At 46.5% G+C, this 15,912-nt stretch overlaps 1 protein-coding gene across 1 annotated transcript in view; it reads right to left on the bottom strand.

The window, feature by feature from the left end:
* The window catches only part of LARGE (like-glycosyltransferase), a 663,150-nt gene that overhangs the window by 184,053 nt on the left and 463,185 nt on the right, over positions 1-15,912 (bottom strand). The gene's annotated exons all lie outside the window — the stretch shown is intronic.

The following is a 15,912-nucleotide window of genomic DNA, read 5'->3' on the forward strand; positions in this document are numbered from 1 at the left end:
TAGTACCACTTCTCAGGATGCACATATACAAATACTAACATGAACAAACAGAGATACAAATGTACAAAGAAGTTTATACTGTGATATGATGGGGAAAGAGGGGGTTAAGAACAACACAACTTATTGGTACATTTGTCACATGGAAAAGTATATAAAAGAAAGAAGAAAATAATTTTTACACATCAAGATGGAAAGACATTAAGATTTTTTTGATAATTCTTTTTTGCTCTTTATATTTCTTAATGTATTTTTTTCACTAGTTTATTTACAAAATTCTAATACAAATTCAAACAAATTTTTTCAATTTCCCTTACCCCCCACCGATCAGACTGTACAACCCAATGATTAATCCCTACTTCCTCCTGCACATCCACATGCCTTTACTTCCAGCCTCTACCACCCCTCCTGGATCCTTATACTCATTCTACAATTATGGTCTTAAACAATATTTATCCTTGTGGGACTGAGTTAGTTCACTCTGCATAATGCTCTCCAGTCCCTCCCAAGTTAGGTAATAATTTACAAAGTTACTACTCCTGCGAGCTGCATAATATTCCACTGTGTGAATGTACCATAAGTTCTCAATCCATTTGTTTGTAATTGGACATTTGGGCTGTCTCCATGCTCTTGCGATGGTGACTAATGCTGCTATGAACGCTGGTGTACAAATTTCAGTTTGTGCCTCGGTTCTCTGGGCTCAAGTTTAGAAGCGCTAGTCCAAGGTATAAAGAAACTGCTGAATACAACCAGAAATGCACAATCTAAAGAGGATAAATTTGATGCATGGGACCTTCTAAAGATTAAATCTCTGTGCACATTAAAACTTTTTCCAACAGTGTGAAAAGAAACCTACAGAGTGGGAACAAACATTTGGTAATACCATCGCAGAAAAGAGTCTTATAACAAAAGTTTATAGAATACTCCTGGGCCTCCACAAGAAAAAGACTGATAACCCAATGACAAAATGGGCAAATACATGGAAAGAATTTTCACAAAGGAAGATACTTGAATGGCAAACAGACACATGAAGAAATGCTCCAAGACATAAGATTTTAAGTAAACAATATACAACAATTATAAAGAAAGATACATAGCTATAGATGAGAAAGGGGTACACTGACAGCTATAATTATATATGTGGAAAGAGCAAATTAAGGATACATTACAAACTGTGAACTGTGTTTAACATCAGGGAATACAATGGAGAGGTAAGATATTATATGGTCCTCTGTTTCTGTAGTGTGCTATAAATCTTACATGTGTAATGTATTTAAACGTGAAATAGACTCTCTAGAAAGAAACTTGCCTAATTTGTGCTGTTTGCTGCTTGCCCTGGTATAAACACTCCCGTCACTTTGGAATCAAGCTACACTTCAGAATACACTGACATTGAAGACGGGCAGAGAGGAATATAAGATATTCCATTATCCATCCCATTTTCCAGTATTTCCACCACAATGACAGAACAGATGTAAGTAATCTTAGGAGCAGAGATAGCAGTTAAGTTATTAAGAAAGAATATATGAGTCTTATTATCTTTGATTTTAAAATAATTTATTTAAAAGTGGTTTGAACCCACCAGCTGTTCCATGGAGAAGGATGGGCAATTTCCTCTCATGTGATCAACTGTCTCCGTAAACCCACTGGAGGGTCAACCATGGATCGAGCCAGACTTGATGGCAAACAACAACAACAACAACAACAACAACAGTAACAACAACAATTTAATCGAAAGTTTATATGAAGGGAGCTCTGGTGGCCTAGTGGCAAGAAGCTGCACTGCAATCCCAGAGGTGTGAGGTTTTAATCCGCCAAATGCTCTGCTGGAGAAGGAGGAACAATCTCCTCCTGTACCAGTCAGATCTGATTTGATGGTACATGCACAAAAATAATAATAAAATAAAAATTAAAAAAGCTTATATGAAAGTATATGCTACCAAGCCGAAGGTGGTATAGCACTGGTCTGTGCGTTGCTGTACAGAGGTAACTCGTGGTTGCTGTGATGCTGAAGACTGTACAGTGTACAGTGATGTGCCAATCGTGGTAACGGGTACCCACAGTGGGCAGTGTTAGCTGGAGCTTCCCGACTAAATCAAGCCTGGAAGCAGGAGCGGCATCCACTTCCGAAATGGCTTGCCTCCGGAAACTCTATGTATGAAAATGAAAAGTGCTCAGGCAGTTTGTTCATAGGGTCGCTATGAGTCATCTACGACTCAATGGCCTCAAACAACAACAACAACAACATATGAAAGTATTTGTAACAATGATCAGGCTCACCACCGAGGTCTCATATTGTCTGAAGTATCTAATAACTGGCTCACATTAGCGGGAGCGAGCTGACTGCAGCACATCACAGCCATTCTACACTGCTGCCCTTTATTTTCATTTTTAAAGCAGAGCCTGAAATGAAAAAGAGAAGATCTCGTTCTTGGGTTGTAACCTGGTGCTCTTACACCCAAGGCAGCGGAGGTGATTCCCACTCCTGGGGAGCACGTCCGACAGAGGAGGAGCACTCCACAGGGTTGTCCTGGACTGCAGCTGGGCACAGACCACCTCTAACACCCAGGACCCAGCACGCTGATAACATCCAGCAAAGTCAATCATGACATTTTAAAGCAATGCAACCATTCTTTCTGAAGAGTATTACATGTCAGGTACTGTCAAAAGATCTACACTTGATCAAGTGCTAACAGCCTATGAAAAGAAAACACTGATACTCGCCACTGGGCCTCTTGGCAGGATCAGGATAGACAGTAAAGAGATTGAGATTATTAACAACTTTAGTTTGCTTGGCTCCACAATCAACATCCTTGGTACCAGCAGCCAGGAAGTTAAAAGACGAATTTCACTGGGAAAGTCTGCTGTCAGAGACCTCTCCAAAGTACTGAAGAGCAATGACGTCAGTTTGGAGAATAAGGTGTGCCTGATCCAGGCCATGGTCTTTGCAATTACCTGCTATGCGTTAGAAAGCTGGACAATGACTAGGGATGATAGAAGGAGTATTGACGCCTTTGAGTGGTGGTGCTGGAGAAGAATATTGGATATACCATGGACATCTGGGAGAACAAACAGGTTCATCCTAGAGAGGGTGAGACCAGGCTGCTCCTTGGAGTCAAGGATTCTCAAGTGTCGTCTGATATACTTTGGATATGTTGCAAGGAGGGACCAGTCCTTGGAGAGGGATGTCATGCTTGGGAGGGTGGAGGGACAGTGCAGGAGAGGAAGACCCTCAATGAGATGGATTGATTCAGTGGCTGGGGTAAAGGAGGTAGGTGTGTCAGAGACAATAAGGTTGACAGAGGATAGAGCAGGGCTGTTGTGCATAGGGTAACTATGACTCGCAGGTGACTCAACAGCACACAACAACAACAACATACACCTTTATATAACTTGCTGTTGCTTTGACTCTGACCCATGGTGACTCTTTGTATATTAGAGTAGAACTCTGTCTCTAAGGCTGATATCTTCAGAAGTTGCCAGGCCTTCTTTCTAAGTCATCTCTAGCTGAACTTGAACCTCCAATCTTTTGCTTATTAGCCAAGCTTATTAACCATTTGCACTACCCTGGGAATCCAGAAACTGCACGTTGTTGGTGTGTACCATTGAATAGGAACTGACTCATAGCTGACCCTCCAGCGGCTTTTCAAAGGCAATCTATTGCATAGGAGGAGAACGCCTATCCTTCTCCCACAGAGCAGCTGGTGGCTTTGAACCACAAGCCTTTGGGATTGCAGTGCAGCTTCTTACCACTTCTTACCAAAGCTCCCTGAATATGTCTAATTCTCTCCTCCAAGTCTCAGCGGTAGACAGCGCAGTCAGGGGGACTTGAAACTGCTTACGAGTCTGCTGAAACAGCAAAATATAGTGAGTGCCTACTGAGAGGGAACATGCTGGATTCCTCCGGAGAGAAAAGACTGAGACTTGGAGCTGGACACACAGAGCACGGCCAGACTGGGACGTGCAAGAGGGGAGCATGCAATAAACAAAGGGGTCGCCCAGGATTGAACTCTCCCTGGGTGATGCAATCGGTAAAGCTCTGAAAAAACCCAGCCATTGACAAACCTGTGGAGTATAGTTCGAGCGCTGGGGCACACGTCCCCCTGCACAGCGAGATGGTAACAGTAAACATGCTCAGCAAAGGAAAAGGTAAAAGGTCTCAGTCTACTCCCAGAATTGATGTCTTTGGGCAGTGGTGCTGGAGAAGAATATTGGGTGTACCATGGACGTCTGGGAGAACAAACAGGTTCGTCCTAGAGAGGGTGAGACCAGGTTGCTCCTTGGAGGCAAGGATTCTGAAGCTTCGTCTGGGTAAAGAGGGACCAGTCCTTGGAGAGGGATATCATGTTGTGCCAAATGCCTTGCAAGAAAAGCCTGGCAATCTTCCTCCTAAACAATCAGCCACTGAACAGCCCACGCGGCACAGCGCTACCCTGACGCCATGGGCTTGGCTGAGGCCGAATCCACTTGTCTTGCAGCTGCTTTGGTTTCCGGTTTCCTGACTTGGGGCTGTGACGCATGTGCTCATAGATTGAGAAAATGCTGTCGCTGATGGCGTACTGCTATCTGCACCCTTATCTTCTCAGCATTAGCTTGGGATTTTCGGGAAGGCATTCCTGCCCTCAAGTCCCAAGTGTCAGCACTGGAGCTTGAGGAGGTTGTGTGTGGGATTACCTCCAGCTCCGTTTGCACAAGGACCAGTCAGAGAGTCAGCAGGGGGTGGTCCAGGTCAGTGTCACGTGGCTGCTCTGCTCCACCTCACGGCAGATGACCCCCAGCATCGTGCAAGAGACTGGTTATGGTCTGGGCTTGACTGAATTTGATTTTCCGTGAACTCAGCACTCGGAGACCTGAGATTTACTTAGCGAAGAGGACGAGGCTTCACGGCTAGTGCTATCCAGGAAATCAAAAGGGTCACCGGTAGGGACCACACCATTTTTAAAAATGCACCCAAATTCAGAACATCAAACTCATACTGCCTTCAAATGTATTTCAACTTGTAACGCTGCTGCCGGACACGTTACAACTGTTTCATAGGGTCTCCAAGGCTGCCATCATTACAGAGGCAACTGGCTACATCTTCCTCCTGTGCGGGGGCTGTTGAGTTTGAACTACTGACCTTTCAGGTAGCAGCCAAGCAGTTAACCAACTACGCCTCCACGGCTCCAATAAGAACAACAGGCCAGGAAGAAAAGGTCCCTTAAATGAGAAAAGTTGAGAGCAGTGTTCTTCCCCTTCACGTCAGATTCTGGAAGACTTAATTAACCACATGCGCACTGCTTTTTAAGGATCCCCTGGGACTCGGTGGTTAAGTGCTCGGCAGCCAATCAAATGATCAGTGGTTCGAACTTATCAGCTGCTTTGTGGGATAAAGATGAGGCAGTCTGTGTCCATAAAGATTACAATGAAGGGAATCCTATAAAGGGCCATTCTGCTGTGTCTTACAGGGTCACTATGAGTTGGAATTGACTCAAGGCAAAGAGTTCTGTCTTGTGAGCCCAGTGTCCCAGAGGTGGGCAGCAATGGCTGAGAGATTCGCTTAGATCAATGTCTGGCTCAGGAAGGCAGGCAGTGGGAGAGCTTGCCATCTCCTCAGCCTAGAAAAGACAATTTAATTAAAGGCCTACTACCAGGTCTGATAACAAGGGGATCTGCCTTGCTGGAGCACTTCAGAGCCCAGGGCCCCAGTGGGGATAAGTCTGGTAAATGCTCTGGGCCCCTGATGGGTACATCTGCATAGCGTCTTCCCAAGCTGCAGGCACCGAGTGGAGAAAACTGAGCTCAGGGACATGGCACAAACAGAGGCAACAGAAATGGCAGAGGCTATGGAAGTAGGTTGGCCAGCATTGAACCTGAGTGTTCTTACAAACCCCCTACGGGACCTGATAGATGTGTCTAACTTCCTAGTGAAGGGGCCCTGCTGGTGGAGCTGTCAGTGCTAGGCTGCATATCTAATGGTTGAAAGTTCAAATCTACTAGGCTTATCTAATGGTTGGAAGTCAGAATCTACCAGGCTCTCCAGGGGAGAAAGACGAGGAAGCCTGTCTCTGTAAGGATTACAGTCTTAGAAACCCTGGGGACAACTGTACTTGGTCCTGCAGTGTTTTATGAGTGGGAACCAATTCAGACTTGTTGCTGTAATTAAGCACCATCAAATCAGAAGCGACTTTTGTTTGTTTTCCTGGGCTTCCTAGCGCTGCTGTAGCGGAAGCACAGTCCATCTAGAGTTATGTCCTTCACCCTAGGCTGTGCCTATCTGATGGTTTGAAGCCACCAGCCACTCCATGGGAGTCAGATGGGCTGTCTCCTCCTCTGGGATTTACAGTCTCAGAAACTCAATGGAGGGTCAGCTAAAAGGGGGTCAAATAGGCCACCAGAGCCCCTTTGCCAGAACAAGAGACACACGGTAACATGCTTGGAATGGAAGAACTACATTTCCATCTCGGTTCTCTGGCTGCTGTTTTGATAGATGGCAATCATCCACTCTTTCAGACCATGAAGAGACCTTCGCCCTTGACAGAAGGGAAAACTGCAACTCAGAGGAAGTAAAGACCCACCCAGGGCTGCCAGAGGCTCGAGCGGCGTCGGGCAAAAGCTGAGTGCCAGCCTGCGCCTGAACTTCTTTACCTCATTAGAGCTGCTCGTTTCCAGCACCTGTCAATCTGTGAGAGGTGGTGTTTCCAGTCCTGCCGTGGAGTTCAACGAGGTTTCTAAGGTTGTCGGCTATCACATTTTCCTCCTCCCCAGAGTTTATCCCAGGCTCAGAGGTGACCCAGTCCTTGAGCGTCCAACTTTGGTTGTTCTGAAGATAGGAATTCCTAGAGGAATTCTCTCTCCCTCCCTCCCTAGAAAACCACAGCTCCATCTGCCCATGTCTGGCCTAATTTGAGGACTGCAAGAAACAGGGCTTATTTAATGTTTCGAAATACAGGTTTCTGGTTTATATAATGCCCTTCATCTTCAGACAGACACATCTTCTCTATGAATAGCTTTTGGGTTCCTACTCAAATATTACTTCTTCTGGAATAAGGGAGACCAAAGAAGGATTGATGCCTTTGAATGATGGTGCTGACAAAGAATATAAAACTATACTATGAATTGTTAGAAGCACGGACAAATGTGCCTTGGATGATGTATACAGCCAGTATGTTCCTTAGAAATGAAGACAGTGTGACCTCATCTCACATAACTTGGGCGTAGTATCAGGAGGCACTAGTCCCTGTAAAAGGACACCATGCTTGGGAAAGTAAGAGGATTATTGAAAAAAGAGTTCTTATGTGCCACTGAGTTGGTAACGACCCTCCAGCAGATTCTCAGAGGCAATAAATCATACATAAAGGAGAAAAAGCTCCTTTAAGAAAACAAAGATTCTCACCACTGGGCTGACTGGCAGCATCATGATAGATGATGAAGAGATTGAGATTGTTAACAGCTTCAGAGTGCTTGGCTCCACAATCAACACTCTTGGTACCAGCAGCCAGGAAATGAAAAGACGAATTGCATTGGGAAAATCTGTTATCAGGAACTTCTCCAGAGTAGCAAAGAGCAACAATGTCAGTCTAGAAACTAAGGTGCACCTGATCCAGGCCATAATCTTCACAATTACTTGCTTTCATCAGATGGCTGGACAATGACTAGGGATGACAGAAGGAAAGTTGATACCTTTGAGCTGTGGTGCTGGAGAAGAGTATTAAATATAATGGGCTGCTAGGAGAACAAATAGGTTTGTCCTGGAGAGGGTGAGACCAGGAGGCTTCTTGGAGACAAAGATTCTGAAGCTTCGTCTCACCTAATTTGGGCTTGTCAGCAAGGATTAGTCCTTGGAGAGGGACATCATGCTTGGGAGGGTGGAGAGACGGCACAAAAGAGGAAGAGCCTAGTTGATATGGACTGACTCAGTGACTGGGATAAAGAGAGTAGGTGGGTCGGAGACGATGAGGTTGGCTCGGGAGAGAGCAGGGTTCAGAGCTGTTGTACACAGGGTTGCTGTGAGTCGCAAACAACTCGATGATCCTTAACAACAAACAACTACAGAGAAGGACCCTCCACGAGATGGGCTCAGAGGAAGACACTTAACAAGATAGACTCTTCACAAGATGGGCTGAGACAGTGATTGTAACAGTGGGCCCCAGCACAGCATCACTTGAGGGGATGCCATAGGACCAAGCAGGGCTTCCTCCCACTGTACACAAGGTGGGGAGCTCTGGTGGAGCAGCCCAAAGCGAGCTGTGCTACTAACCCAGACATAGCCAGTTTGAACCCACCACCAGATCCTCTGGAAAAAGAGACAGGCAGTCTCCTCCTATGACATATACAGCCTCCAAAAATCCACTGGAAGTTCAGCTACAAATTGGCTCTGAATCCACGGTGATGAGCTGAGCGATACGTAGGGTGATGGGAGCTGGCACTGACTCACTGTTGCCTATTGCCAAAGATCAATAATAATCTTTTCTCAAGAGTCCTTTGGCTGGTACAAACCATGAAGCGTTTGACCACTAAATGCAAAGTTGGTGATCTGGATCTATCCTGTGGCACTAGGAAAAAAGGGCTGGCTATCCACGTCTGAAAAAAAAAAAGACAGTCATTGAAATCTCCATGGTGCATTGCTGAAATCCACTAATGGCAATTTTTGTTTCCTTTTAAGCTTCCCTTCACCTTATTCTCCAAGGGCTTCCTCTTTTTAGTTCGCCTTCAACTTCTCTTGTTGCCTTTGTTTTTTAGATATTCTCCCATCAGCTGACAAACTGAAGTGGCTTGAATCTTAATGAGGATATTATTTTTTTAAAAAATTTCTCCCCTCCCCTTTAAAAGTCTTACTGCCAGCTAACCGCTGGATGCATGGCAATCCCTGTACCCAGGAGACGATGAATGGACACTGAGGTGGAGAATGAGCCCATCTCTGAGCAAGGCCGGGGGACTGTCCTTCATGCCACCTGAACAGGTTACAGGCAGGAGCTCTGGGCAGGGCTTTGCTTGGTCACCTGCAGCTGAGGTCCAGCAGCAACACGAGGACGCAATTAAGTTGTCAACAGCTCCAGTAAGACGGGCGGAGGAGGGATTCGGATGGCTGGCAGAGCTGGTCCGATCTGCGGGTGCCTCCTAGGCCTCTGTGAGGGGCCTCTGCTGGTGGAGGGCCATGAGCTGCACCACTAAGCGAGAGGTCAGGGATTTGAAGCCAGCAGCTGCTTCTCAGGAGAAAGGTAGGCAGTCTCATGTCAGAAAGATTTATAGCCTCAGAAACTCTGTGGAGGGCGGCTGTGAGTGAAAATGAGTTTGGTTTGCCTGGGGCTTTGTGATGTGAAAGCAGAAAAGGGAAAGAAAAACAAAAGCGGACAGGGGAAGCCTGGCTGACTTCTCTCAGGGGAATATGAGCATTACATGATAACTCAAAAATTTAAAGATGATAATGCCTACCCTCTGTTGTACAAAGATTCTCACCACTGGACCAATTGGCAGCATCAGGATGGATGGTGAAGAGATTGAGATTGTTCACAGCTTTAGCTGCTCGGCTCCACGGCCAACACTCTTGGTACCAGTAGCCAGGAAATGAAAAGGCGCATTGCGATGGGAAAGCCTGCTGTTAGGGACCTTTCCAAAGTACCAAAGAGCAATGGTGTCTCTCTGGAGACTAAGGTGCGTCTGATACAGGCCATGGTCTTTGCTATCACTTGTTATGCATCAGAGAGTTGGACAATGACTAGGAAGGACAGAGGGAGAATTGATGCCTTTGAGCTGTGGTGCTGGAGAAGAGTATTGAGGACTGCCAAGAAAACAAACAGATTCATCCAGGAGAGGGTTAAACCGGGCTGCTCCTTGCAGGCAAGGATTCTGGGGCTTCGTCTGACATACTTTGGACATGTTGTAAGGAGGGACCAGTTCTTAGAGAGGGACATCATGCTTGGGAGGGTGGAGGGACAGTGCAGGAGGGGAAGGCCCTCTATGAGGTGGATTGATTTAGTGACTGGGGTAATTGGGGTGCATGTGTTGGAGACAGTGCTATTGGCACAGGACATAGCAGGGTTTAGGGCTGTTGTACATACGGTCACTATGAGTCGCAAGCAACTTGACGGCACATAAGAACAATAACAACAACATCTACCCAGGGTGTCTGGTACCCTGCCTGGTATACAGCACGTGCACAGTTACACGTAGGAGGAGCTCACAGGGAAGTGTGCTGCTCACCCTGGGCTCCCAGCCTCTGGTCGTTCAAGCCCACCTGCAGTTTCACTGAGGAAAGGTGGGCAGTTTCCTCCTCTTGGTAATTTACAGCCTCAGAAGCCGTATGGAAGGTCAACGATGAGTTGGAACCAAGCAAAAAGTAGTGAATTTGAGATGTCTGGTTTTATTTTATTTTACTGTGAACCTGGAGGAATCAGAATTCCTTGAATGTAGTTGCCTGGCTCTGCTGAGGTGAACAGAAGAAATTAAAACTACTCTCAGCTGTTCCATGGGAGAAGGATGGACAATCTTCCTCCTGTGTTATCTACTATCTCTGAAAACCCTCTGGAATGTCAGCTATGGGCTGGTTTCAACTGGACAGCATTCAATGACAAAGAGCACATAAACTCACTAGAGCAACTGGTCAGTCAGGCACTTGCACCTACATTGCTTCAATGGACCCTCAAAGCAGATTGTGGCACAGAATAATAATTTTCTGTTAACAAATGAGACTCTGAGAACGTGGCTGGTTTGCCTGAAAGTATGAAGTTTAAAATATAACCAACTCAGTTCAGTTCTTCTAAGTCAAGCATGCCATGTATTTTCTGAGGAATTTTTTCTATGAAAAAACCAAACAAAACATTTGGCCATCATTCTTCCCCACCCCCACTCCCTTCTTTCCTTTTCAACACGTTGCCACACACTTTTAAACTGACGACCATGCTTAGAAACACATTTGCCGTCATTTGTGGCAACGTGTTAAAAAAAATTTATTTTCATTAAAGTTTACAGAGACTTTGGATTTCCATTCATTCATTGTTGCACACTCTCCTCCCTGCCCACCCCTTCCCCTCAGTTCGCTTTTCTCTTTGAAAAGTAAAAATAAATATGTTTCATTGTTATACACCCTCGCTCCCAAGTCTACTCCTCTCTATGCAGCTTTCATTTTTCCACCCTCATTTTTAAAGCTTCCACTCAGACTCACATGATCGTTGTTGAGTCAGATATGACTCGTAGCTGACCCTCCCAGTGGGTTTTCAGGGCTGCACATTACCTGGGAGGAGATTCACCAATTCCCTCAGAGCAGCTGGTGAATTCGAACTGTCTGACTTTGGGTTGGCAGCACAACCTCCTCTAGGCCACCAGAGGGAGTTAGATTGACACAGCGACTACCACAAGGGGCTTGGGCGTAGCAGAGATGGTGAAGACGGCACAGGATGGAGCCAGGCTCAGGTCTGCTGGTCACGGGGTTGCTGTGTGTTGTCGTCAACTCGACGGCCTCTAACAACAGCTGCTGCCAAGTTAATTATGCGTCATGTGGACTCTGTATGTGGTGGAGTTTAGAGGTGCTCCACAGCAACCCCCATCCTGATCCGTCCGGACTGCAGTCTCTAAGAAAGCCGAATGCCAGCCCTTTCTTTGGGATCATCTCGGAGTAGGTCTGAACTGACAACTTTTTGGTTAACAGCTGCACACTTGATCATTCATTGTGCCCAGGGGCTCCATAAAGAACGGCCAGGAAGCTGAAAGATGAACTTAAAGAACCATTTTTTTAAAAGAATATGAAAAGCTCATCTTTTCCAAGGGAGCTCATGTAACCTAATGGGAAGGAATTGCACCGCCCTCCCAAAGGTACAAAGTTTGAATCCACTCATTGGAATGCAGGAGAAAGATGGCGGCAATCTCCTCCTGGACGGTTCATTGCCTCTGAGAACCTGAAGGGGGATCAAATAGGTGCTGGTTCCAACTCGGCGGTATATAACAACAATAACAACACCCTCTCACTGAGTCCTGTCCGTCCCACTGTTCCTGTATGATGTCCGTCTGCAGCCACACGGCAGCTGCAACAGTGGGCCTCAACACACCAATGGTTGCAAAGGTGGCCCCAGATCGGGCAGTGTTTATTACACACAGATTGGCATGATGAGTTATTGACTTGACAGCACCTAGCAACAGTTACAACTATGAGACGGGGCAGGGGGAAGCACTGTTGTTGTTGTTGAGTGCTGTCAAGTCATAGATGACTCATAGAGACCCTGCGAACGAAAGACCTGGACACCTGTATAACTTTCATCCTTTCTCCAAGTTCGTCGAGTTTCTGGAGGCAAGCTATTTTGGAAGTGGATGCCACTCCTGCTTCCAAACTTGTTTTAATCGGGGAGCACCACCAAACACTGTCCACCATGGGGAACCATTCTCACATTTGACACATCAGTGCCACAGTGTTCAGCATCACAGTGACCATGAGTTACCTCTGTACAGCAATGCACAGACAAGTGCTATACCACCTAGAAGAATGTTTCACCAAAAACCAATTAAAAACAGACCTGAGGGCCGCAGATTAGAGTCACCCACGTTTGGGAAAAGCTCTGGATGGCTGTATTATATTTAAGAAAAAGCAAAATATGTTTTGGTTGTAAGGACTTGGGAGACCATGCCCCAACATCTAAGTACCATTTAAACCACCATCAAGCCAGTTCCTGATAGATGAAGAGGCAGAAAAGTACAAGCGGACCAAGCCCCAGGTTTCTTCATCTTGCTGCGGGGCATTCAGCTTGGCTTGTGAAGTACGTTAGCCCAGGAATTCTCACGCACTGTTATCAGGCCACTGCACATGAGAGAGGGCTGGCACTGAGGAAGGGATGTGCCTTGGCCGCGTGTGTAGACGCTTAAAGGCTGAACCACAATCCTGACCTGACTTTTTTTCTGGAGGCTTGAGGGCAGTTGGTGTTTGTTGTTGTTGTTGTTATGTGCCGTCGAGTCGTTTGCGACTCACAGCGACCCTATGCACAACAGCCCTAAACCCTGCTCTATCCTGCGCCAACCGCACTGCCCCTGACACGCCCATCCCGATTACCCCAGTCACCAAATCAATCCATCTCATAGAAGGTCTTCCTCTCCTGCGCTGTCCCTCCACCCTCCCAAACATGATGTCCCTCTCCAAGGACCCGTCCCTCCTGGCAACATGTCCAAAGTATGTCAGATGAAGCCCCAGAATCCTTGCCTCCAAGGAGTAGCTTGGTTTAATCCTCTCCAAGATGAATCTGTTTTCCTGGTAGTCCATGGTACATTCAGTACTCTTCTCCAGCAACACAGCTCAAAGGCATCAACTCTCCTTCTATCCTCCCTAGTCATTGTCCAACTCTCTGATGCATAACAAGTGATTGCAAAGACCATGGCCTGTATCATCTCCAGAGGAGTTAGATTTCTTGAGTTAGATACTATACTTACCATGAGAACCTAAATGTCTGAAAGGCCCGTCGGCTGCTGCACGGCACTGGCCTTAGCTCTAAAATAACAAATCTGCATTGTGAAAGTCAATGCGTTTCGATGTGACATAAATCCTTTTCTAATGATCACTTGGTGTCACGGGCTTACTTCAATGGACACATCACTTTAATCAGCCTTTTCCCCATCTGCTCTCCCCTTTCGTTATCATATGAAGGGAAATGACTCCCTGTCCTGGCTACGGAGTGGAATCTGGAGGTGGTGCTGAGCTCTTGGGCCCCTACTCCACATTCTCTGTCCACCTGGGAGGGTCAGCAGAGAGAAGACATGTTATTGTGGGATGATAAATTCCCCAGGCTGCTACATTTTTCTTCTCCCTGCAAATCTGGATGATGACAGCAGTATTGTTTTATGTGGACAGCCATGACCCAATATTGTGTCATGGGGGCACTTACTGAGGCAGCAAGTCCCCTGGGCTATGACTTTCTGACTTGACTGACTCACTGACATCCTGTACTTGCCTTTTAATGCTATGCAAATGTGCCCTCTTGAAAGGACTTTGAAAGGACTGAACCAACCCCTGCTGCATTGGGGAGCAAGCTTTTAAATCATGGAAAAGTCTTCAAATCTTTTCTCGCCCTGAATTAAGGCTAAATAAGAACCTTATGCTTCTGTTCTGACTTCATTTACAAGTTCAACTTCAAAGACACACTTTGGAAGGGATCTCGTTTGTAACTTGGGGACTGCCTGTGTATCTATCTTCAACTGACATTTCATCAGTCAGTGTTGAGGGAAAGGAGCCCTAGTGGCGCAACAGCTAAGCAGTTGGCAGCTAACTGAAAGGCTGTGGTTCGAATCCACCCAGTGACTCCAGGAGAGAAAGACCACTTTCATAAAGATGAGAGCCTGGAACAGTGTGTGTACCACTTCTGCTCTGTCCCGTGGCATTGCCAAGAGTTACCTACCATCAACTCGGTGGCTCTTAACAACATATGGGGGGCAAACTACATACACTTGAGCTCTTCCGTCTCCCATCCACCGTGTGTGCCTTGCTTGACAGACAAAGTGTTTTAAAATCTAGCCAGGGAAGGTCAACCTGGATTGATTATTTGTCTAGCAAAAGAAGTCAAAGGAGCCCTCTGGTTGGCCAGTTGTGGGTTCACAAAGGGTCCAGCCTCAAATGCACTGAGCACACAGCTCCTGCAAAGCTTGCTGGGAGCAGAGAGTGCGTGCCATGTTTGATCACAGCAGAACCTATAACCCTTCTGCTCGGGACACCGGGGATGGTTCTTACTGACACAGTCTGGACCTCTGTGCAGACACGAGGCAGGATTCGACACTGTGAAAATATTCCTGCTCCTGACGCCACTCTAGATCCAGGAGGGAGGGTTAGCAGCTGACACCACAGGCCCCTTCACTTATCAGGAATGGAGCCTTCAGCTAAGCTTCTGCTTCTTCAGGTATAAACAGATAAGCACAGCACCTGCGCCATGGGGCTAATGTGAGATCAAATGAGATAATACCCGGGAAACGCCTGGCACGGTGCTCACTCACCCTTAGCTGGGAGGCAGGGACACTGACTGCCTTCCTGCTGCTACTCCTGTTAAGAGCTGATGCTGAGTCTTGCCCCCAGCTCGTGGTGACCTCGTGAACAACAGAAACAAACACTGTCTTGTCTCGAATCAAACTCATCATTGGACGTGGGTTTGACCTTGCTTCCCTATAAGCCATAGGGTTTCACTGGCTGATACTCAAAACTAGACTGTCAGGTCTAACTTAAATAAGTAAATTAATAGCTAAATAAGTAAACTCTGCTATTCAGTGTCACTAGGGAGCTCTGGTGGCCTAGCGGCAAGAAGCTGTGCTGCAATCCTGAGGGCATGCAGTTCGAATCTTTCAGCTGCTCTGCAGGTAAAGGTTAGGCAATCTCTTGTGTGATTAATTGCCTCTGAAAACCCTCTGGAGGGTCAGCTATGGGTAGATTCCAACTTATTGTACACAACAACAACATTTGGCACCACAGGAACAAATCAGCCTCTACTGACAGATGGGCTGTCGCTGTGTGTGAGGGGCAGTGCTGAGAAGTAAACCTGAGTCTCTCTCACTGGAGAGGAAGACCCTCAACTAGGTGGCTTGACATGGTGACAGCTGCAATGGGTTCTAGTGTGTCAGGAAGTGTGAGGATGGGACAGGATATGTTGTTCGTAGGGTTGCTGTGGGTCATACTCGACCCGACGGCACCTAACAACAACAACAACAACAACAACAACAACAACAACAACAACTGCCTCACTGGAGGTGAACTGAATTACCACAGAGTCTGCATTGCCTAATCCATTATTAAAATAGTGAAATACTCTTGTCCTATTTATAACAAAGAGCCCCAGGCCCCATTACCAGGATCCACCAAATAAAAGATTAAAATCAGCCCAGCGCTCGGTGAAGATCTGGTGGTTAAAATTTCCCACCTGCTGCTTAGTAGACGTTAAGGGGTGTGTGTGTGTGTGTGTGTGTGTGTGTGTGTGTGTG

Source organism: Elephantulus edwardii, unplaced genomic scaffold, assembly GCF_000299155.1.
Source record: "Elephantulus edwardii isolate Elephantulus edwardi_28Jun2011 unplaced genomic scaffold, EleEdw1.0 scaffold00321, whole genome shotgun sequence".
Lineage (NCBI taxonomy): Eukaryota > Metazoa > Chordata > Mammalia > Macroscelidea > Macroscelididae > Elephantulus > Elephantulus edwardii.